Source organism: Alligator sinensis, unplaced genomic scaffold, assembly GCF_000455745.1.
Source record: "Alligator sinensis unplaced genomic scaffold, ASM45574v1 scaffold335_1, whole genome shotgun sequence".
In the NCBI taxonomy this organism is placed as follows: Eukaryota; Metazoa; Chordata; order Crocodylia; family Alligatoridae; genus Alligator; species Alligator sinensis.
Window position 1 is genome coordinate 1,317,189 of NW_005842354.1, and position 8,761 is coordinate 1,325,949.

The following is an 8,761-nucleotide window of genomic DNA, read 5'->3' on the forward strand; positions in this document are numbered from 1 at the left end:
AGGGTGAGTAGGGGCTGGCTGCACTGGGAGGCAGGTAGGGGCTGGGTTCCTGGCCCCATGCACATTGGGACCAGTCCTGTGCCCTTTGCAACCCCAAGAATAGTACCCAGGGGAGCCTGGAGCTCCCTCTGGCTACTGCAAGGGGACAGAGCAAGGAAGAAACAGCCCTGTACTGGGATGCTCCTGTTAGGAGCAAATTTGCTCCCAACAGGAAGCACATGTAGGCATGCTCCCAGGAAGGTGTTACCTGTCAGATCTGTGTTCTTGGGGAACCCTGGCACAGTACATAGCCTGTCTAACTCACAAAGGACTCTCCTTCCTCCTGCTCCCCCTGTCACCTCTGCCTGAACAAGATTTGATTAGAGGAAGGACTTACAAAAGACAATGAAGATGCAGTGGGAGAGGTACCTAAACTCCTCCAGACAAGGGTGATAGGAGTGAAGCAATTCCCCTTCCTTCATTTACATGGGAGAGGGAACAGAATAGCAACTAATTTACATGGGAGATGGGACAGGAAAACACCTTCATTAGCATTCAGAATGGAGAATAGAGAGTCCAAGGCAAGGACCACACTGAATTCTGGGACCAGAGAAGCTGGGGAGCAGTGCATGATGGGGAATCCCTGCTCCAAATGCTAATCAACCCACCTCTGCACACACCCAGCTCAGCATTTATCAGACCAATTCTAGTAATGACTCCTTTACTGGTACCCAAAACACTGAATCTGCCTGTTTGCATTGTGAGCTCTCTCAGAGTAATGACACCCATAGCCAGGAGTGATCAGTTCCTATTATCTGGCAGGTGAGCCATTGCTTACTCATAAACAAACTTAGTGTTCTCCCTTGAGCCCCTACAAAAACCCCTACCTCAGCTTCAGTCTCTGGCCTGGTGCTTGGATCCAAAAGCTGCACTACTTCTTTTCTGCCTGGAATACCTTTAATGAATGTGCTGGCGGTGAGACCCCCCCCCCCCCCCCCCCCCCCCTCCCTCCTTTTTCCTTTTGTTTAAGCCCACTTTCTAAACCTCAGAATTGATTTAATCTCTCTCTCTCTCTCTTTCTCTCTCTCACTCCAGCCACAGCTTTCTAAACTGGACTTGTGCTGATCAAACTTGAGCTAGACTTCCCCAAATACCTAACTGAAACTGTGTAATATTGTAACTGTTTTGTTCATTTTTCCTTGTATGGCTATTACTACTAGTATCATCATAAGTTTCATATACCTGGCAATAAAATAATTTGTATAGTCAAGCTGGTTGCTATACTGTCTCTCTGAACCTCATTTACTCTTCTTTCTCCTCTACCTCCCCACCTGCTCTGTAGCAATGCTTCTTTTATCTAAGCCAAAGATCCCTGTACAGCCCAAAGATCCTGTGGGTCTGCTCATCAAAGGAGTTATTACTAGGACACTTATGATGAGATTGGGGTGTGCTGAATTTTGAGGTGCATGAAGGTATCAGCTGAAAGTGCTGATCAGACCCAGCCTGTTCAGATATGCCCTGTTAGTATGTGTATGTGTATCTAACTGCATTCATTATTGTCCTGCTAAAATAAGGGGTGTACTGAGCTGGGGTCCATGAGGATGTCAGCTTGGAAGTGCTGAGTAACCCTGCCCACTCAGAGGTACCCTATTAACCTGTGTGCATGTATCTGACTGTTTTACTGATTGTCCTCTGTGCTGAACTGTGGCATATGAGAGGATCAGCCTGTACATGCTTACTGCCCCAGCCAGCTCAGACATGCTCTATTCCTGTGCTGAGGTTGGGGTGCGTTGGGGTATCAGCCTGGAAATGCAGAGTAACCTGGCCTGACTCTGATGCGGTCAATTAACCTGTACGTGTGTGTGTGCAATTGATTCAGTAGCTGGAGGAACCCAGCCCCATTGAAACTAAACTCTCCAAGGTAGCTCCATTGGGGTGAGGACTTGCAGAAGGGAGAGATACAGCTCCATGTAGAAACACAAGCAGCACGTTGATAGAATTACAGCAACCCCAGAAACATAAGGTGCACTGGTGAGGTGAATAGAAGACTCCGGCGATGGTGCCATCACGAGGGGTTTGGTTTCTTTGACCAAAGTCCACGCTTCAGAGAGAGTGGGCTCTTGGGAAGGGATGGCCTCCACCTCACCTGGAACAGTTCTAGCTCAGGTCATGTCAGCCACATTACCAATAACTTGGGCAGCCCAAGGAAACCTGCTCTAATGACAGCCCAAGGAAATGTCCCACCTCACCCCACAGGAAAGGATGGGGCTTCTCGTGGCAGACTCAACTGCTTATACACAAATGCCAGGAGCTTGGGAAAAAAGCAAGAGGAACTGGCCCTTCTCTTATATGAAAATGACTATGACCTTGTAGGGATAACAGAGACCTGGTGGGACTCTAATGATGATTGGTCTGTTGTTTGGAGGGTTATATAGGGCTATATATACCTTTATATAGGAAAGACTGTCTTGGGAAGAGAGGTGGGGGTGTTGCTCTTTATGTCAAGGATCAGTTCACTTCCCTGCAAATTGGGTTTTCTAACCAGGAAGGGTGTCTTGAGACCCTCTGGGTCAAAATAGGGGGAGAACATGGGGAGGGTGACATACCTGTGGGAGTCTACTATAGACCTCCCCACCAAGAGGAAAAGCTCGATCAGGAATTCAATAGGGAACTGGTCAAGGCTGCGCGCTCTCGATGCATGATTGTCATGGGGGACTTCAACTTCCCCGACATCTCTTGGGATGTGGGATGAGTGCACAGCCAAATCAGACAGATCACAGAGCTTTCTTGCTTGCAATGAGACCTCTACCTAGCACAGGAAGTCTATGGGCCAACTAGGGGAGAGGCTTGCTCAATCTGGTCCTGGCCAATGGGAAGGACCTGGTGAGCAATCTGAGGATCAAGGGGAAGCTTGGTGACAGCGACCATGATTTGGTCACCTTCCCAGTTCACCAAAGAGCAGGAAAATCCCTCATTAAAACCAAAATCCTTAACTTTGGGAAAGCTGACTTTCGCAAAGTCAGAGACTTAGGGAATTAGGGTCCATATCCCCCTAGGTAAGGGATTCATGAGGAATGGCCATCTCTCAAGAACATAATCTTTGAAGCAAAGGGGAAAGCCATTCCATCTTACATGAAATGTAATTAACAGGCAAGGAAGCTCCCCTTGGCTGGACAAGGAACTGTTGGACCTCATTATACTCCAGTTGGAAAATGGGAGGCATCACCAAAGAGGTAACTCAAAGCAGGAACACCCCCAACTAAATCATCCTAGCCAAATCTTTGTCTCGGCCACTTTTGAAAACCTCCAAGGATGATGCTTCTATCACCATTCTGGGTAACTTGTTCCAGTATATTACTACCCTTCTGGTGAGAAAATTCGTCCTAATATCTAACCAAACTTCCCTTGCTGCAACTTGACACCATTGCTCCTTGTTCTGTCAACTGACACGACTGAGAACAGTTTAGATCCATCTCTTTTTAACCCCCACTCAGGTAGTTGAAGGCTGCTATTAAGTTTCCTCTCAGTCTCCTCTTCTCTAGACTAAATAAGCCCAGTTTCCTTAGTCTTTCCTCATAAGTCATGTCCTTCAGCCCCCTCACCATTTTTGTTGCCCTCCACTACCTAGACCCTCTCCAATTTGTCCACATCCTTTCTGTAGTGGGGGGCCAAAAACTGGACACAGTACTCCAAATGTAGCCTCACCAGTGCTGAATAGAGCAGAATTATCACTTCTCTTGACCTACTGGCAACACACTTACCAGTGGAGCCCAGGATGCCATTAGCCTTCTTGGCAACAAGGGCACACTGCTGGCTCATATTCAGCTTATTGTCCACTGTAACCCCCAGGTCCTTTTTTAAAGAGCTGCTGCCCAATCAGTCAGCCCCCAGTCTGTATCAGTGCATGGGATTGTTCCATCCCAAGAGCAGGTCTTTGCACTTGTCCTTGAACCTCATGAAATTTCTTTTGGCCTAATCCTCCAATTTGTCTAGGTCACTCTGAATCCTAGCCCTACCCTCCAGCGTATCTACTACCCCCCAGCTTGGTGTCATCGCAAACTTGCTGAGGGTGCACTCTATGCCATCTTCTAGGTTGTTGATGAAGACATTGACAAAACTGTTCCCAGAATGTGACCCCTGAGGCACTCCACTTGATACCGGCTACCAACTAGACATCGAGCCATTGATCATTACTCTCTGAGCTCAATGCTCTGTCTAGTTTTCTATCCACCTTACAGTCCATTCATCCAGCCCAGACTTCCTTAGCTTTCCTGTGAAAATGTTGAGCCGTATCAAAAGCCTTGCTAAAATTAAGATACATCACATCCACTGGTCCCCCACATCCACAGAGCCAGTCATCTCATCCTAGAAGGCAATCAGGTTGGTTAGGCATGACTTGTGCTTGGTGAATCCATGCCAACTGTTCCTAATCACCTTTTTCTCCTCCAAATGCTAAGAAATGGATTCCTTGTGGATCTGCTTCATGATTTTTCCAGGGACTGAGGTGAAGCTGACTGGTCTGTCGTTCGCTGGATCCTCCTTTTGCCCTTTCTTAAATATGGGCACTATGTTTGTCCTTTTCCAGTCATCCAGGACTGTTCCTGATTGCCATGAGTTTTCAAAAATAATGGCCTATGACTCTGCAATCACATCAGCCAACTCCTTTAGCATCCCCGGGGGCATCCTATCTGGTCCCATGCACTTGTACACTAGGGCTGTGCAAAATTTTGCTGGGTGTTACATTTCAAAGCTGTTTTGATGCATTTCAGGCTTGAAACAGTGAAATCAAAATTAAACAAAAAACTTTGAAACAGCTTCAAAATGAAATGAAGGCACTTGCAAAGTTTCAAAAGTTTTGAAACATTTTGAGTTTTGAATCTGGGCTTACTTGGCTTCAGCGCCGGTCCCAGGCGGCAGTGGTAGCCTCCTCTCATTTGGCACACAGATTCGGGGGCTTGGACCCCTGGCAGGAGTACGGCATAGCCCGGTAGCCCTCCTGGGGTTGCAAACCCCCAGATCTGTGCCCTGGGATGAGAGGAGGCTGCCTCTGCCACCTGGGCTGCTGGGCTGTGCCGGACTCCTCCTGGGGTTGCAAGCCCCTGGATCTGTGCGCCAGATGAGAGGAGGCTGCTGCTGATGCCTGGAACAGGTGGCAGCAGCAATTTTCTCCAGTGATGGGCACAGGATCCAGGTGGCAGAGGCAGCCTTCGTTTATCTGGGGCGCACATAGATTTCATAGATGTTAGGGCTGGAAGGGACCTAGAAGATCAAGTCCAGCTCCCTGCCCCAAGGGCAGGAAGTTAGCTAGGGTCAAAGGATCCCAGCAAGATAAGCATCCAAACATTTCTTGAATAAGTCCAGAGTGGATGCCTGCACCACTTCTGGAGGGAGTCTATTGCAGGTCTTGGGAGCTCAGACAGTAAAGAAATGTTTCCTTCTGTCCAGCCTAAAATGATCTTGGAGGAGTTTATGACCGTTGGTCCTTGTTTTTCCTTGGGGCGCTCTGGTGAACAGATGTCCTCCCAGATCCTGATGTACACCCCTTATGTACTTATAAGCAGCCACCAGGTCCCCCCTGAGCCTGCACTTTTTGAGGCTGAAGAGTCCCATGGCTCTCAGCCTCTCTTCATAAGGGCCATTCCCTTGCCCTCTGATCATGCGCGTGGGTCTCCTCGGGATTCTCTCAAGCTTCTCGACATCCTTCTTGAATTGTGGAGCCCAGAATTGGATGCAGTACTCCAGCTGCAGCCTCACCAAGGCCGAGTATAGCAGGTGGATGACATCGTGAGATTTACTTAAGAAGCATCCACCTATGGATGCAAGCCAGAGTTTTGTTTGCTTTACCAGCTGTGACATTGCATTGGTGGCTCATGTTCATCTTGTGGTCAATCATGACCCCCAAGACTCTTTCAGTCGTGGTGCTGGCAAGCGTAGCACTGCCAAGCCTGTAAGTATCCTGCAGGATTTTTTCCCCCCTGAGGTGGAGTACCTTACATTTAACAGTATTGAAAGCCATCAGGTTTGTATCTGCTCACTGACTAAGTTTATCCAAGTCAACCTAGATCACTAGCCTGTCCTCAGGTGTGGACACTATGCCCCGAAGTTTAGTGTCATCGGTGAACTTAGCCAGTGCGCTTCTGACACCAATGTCCCCATTGTTGATAAAGATGTTAAAGAGAACAGGTCCAAGGACAGAGCCCTGGGGGACACCACTGGTCACGGAGCACCATAATGATTCGCTACCATTGACCACTACTCTCTGGGTTCAACCTCAGAGCCAATTTCCCAGCCATCGGACTGTGGTGTAGCCAAGGGCACAATTGGCCAATTTTTCCTTGAGAAGGTCATGGGACACCAGATCAAAGGCTTTTTTAAAGTCCAGATATATGACATCAATTTCTTCTCCCTTGTCCAGGTGATATGTCACCTGGTCACAGAAGGAGATGAGCTTGGTCAGGCAAGGCCTATCTGCGACAAACCCATGCTGGCTATTCCTTAGGATGTTGCCCTCAGCCAGCTTATCCTGAAGGGTCTCCTTGATAATTTTTTCCAGAATCTTACTGGGGATTAAGGTCAAGCTGATTGGCCTGTAATTCCCAGGATCTACTTTCCACCCTTTCTTGAAGATGGGTACCACATTGGCCTTCTTCCAGTCTTCAGGTACTTCACCTGAGTGCCATGAGTTTTTTAATATTTTGCCAGTGGTTGGGCCATGACACTCGCCAGCTTGAGTACTCTAGGGTGTAATCTGTCAGGACCAGCTGACTTGAAGGTGTTCAGCCTCTCAAGGTGATCTTTTACTAGATCAATACCGATGCTGGGTATAAATACGCCCTCACCCTCACTGTCCCACATCTTGCTAGGAAGGGTGGTCCCATTGGACTGATGAAAGACTGACACGAAGTACCCATTAAGCAGATTGACCTTTTCCTGGGTGTTCAGCAGGGGTCCAATGTTGCCCTTTGTAGTCTCCTGTGCCTTTCCCCTGCATGCTGCGGGTGTGGGTTCTTCTCAAGCCTCGACGTGACTCCTAGGTCTGCACGGCCTGACTATTGGGATGACTTTGGGTCAGTCCCCCAGGGGTCTCACTTGCCATGTCTTTGATGATGGTGATTGTTGTATCAGGAGAATGATGTTTCGTTCCGCCTCCCCTGGCGTCTTCACTCGCTCGTTCCCGTTGTTCCTTCTCCTTGGGGCTCCACCTCCCCTACACCCCGCCTATTGCCAACCGTGATGTTGTTACCTGCATTGTCAAGGTCAATGATATGAACCTTATTGGTGCTCGGTCTCTCAGAGTCTTTGGCCGCAAGCTAATAGTGATGTTTCTTTGCCGAGCGCCCCCTGCAGCCTCTTCTTTCTGTGTCTACATGGCATCTGGCTTTGTCAGTGTTCCGTCCCCTGGCGTGTTGCCTTCTCCCTGGGTTTGGTACCTGCCGTCCATCCGTGGCGTCTGGATTCTGGCCCTGCTGGGTCCGGCTGTACTCCAGTCGCTACTGCTCTTGCTTTCGGTCCACGTCAACCCTGCAGCTATCTCTTTGGGCCCTCCCTGACCCTGTGCCTCTGTCAAAGCCTGTGTCTGGGGTCTCCACCAGGTTCCCTTGCTGGAACTGCCTGAGTGCTCCAGCCCATCTGGGCCAGTTGAGGACTCTGCTTCCGGTCATCCCAGCTCCTCTTCCACTGGGTCTTTTTATGCCGGCGTCGGACATCTGCCCAACCAATCGGCCCCAGCATGCCATTAGAAAACGTGCCCAGGGCAACGTGGGAGCTGCTCCTGCCGCCTCCTGGCTCTGCATCTTTTTTTTCCTTTGGTCTTTTTCTGTCGTGGCTCCGGCTGCTGTGGTTTCACTTTTGCTGCGATCAGCTCCTGGCGCAGCGTCCTGTCGCCTCCCCGTCTTTCCAGGTAAGTTTTCACACCCTTGCTTTTTTAATGACTCCCTACATATCTGAAAAAAGACTTTTTGTTATCCTTCATATATGAAGCCAGATGGAGCTCGATTGCAGCCTTGGCTTTCCTGATCCACTCCCTGCAGGTACGGACCAGTGCTGAGTACTCCTCCTTGGTGGTAATTCCAGCCTTCCATCCTTTATAAGTCTCTCTTTTGAGGCATAGGAGGTTCTCAAGTTCCCTTCTGAGCCAAGGGGGTTGCTGTGTCTTTTGTTACCCTTCCTCTGAGATGGGAAGGCCATCCCTTGTGCTGTCAGGATCACTCCCTTGAGAAGCAACCACTCCTCTTGGACTCCTCTTCCTGTCGAGGCCCTTAGGGCCTTGACAACATGCCTCCTGAGCTTGTCAAAGTCAGCTTTCCTGAAGTTGAGGACTTCTGTATTCCTGTCTGACTTGTCAGCTTTGTGATGGATAGTAAAGGTGATCAGATCATGGTCACTATCACCCAGCTTTCCATTGATTCTTAGGTCACTGACTAGGTCATCCCCTTTGGCCAGTACCAGGTCCAGCAACACTTTACCTCTCATCAGGCCATAGACTTCTTGAGTTAGGTAGAGCTCATCCATGCACGTGAGGAAGTTTTGTGACTGATCGGATTTGGCTGAGTGCTCTTCCCATGAGATGTCCAGGTAGTTAAAGTCTCTCATGACAACCATGCACCAAGAGCATGCAGCTGCAGCCAGTTCCCTGGTGAGTTCCTGCTCCAGCTCTTGTTTCTGGTTAGGAGGTCTGTAGTAGACTCCTACCATGATGCCCCCTGTGCCACATTCCCCATGTATTTTAACCCAGAGAGATTCCAGTAATCCTTCTTGGGTGTCATTGTCGATTTGCAGAAAC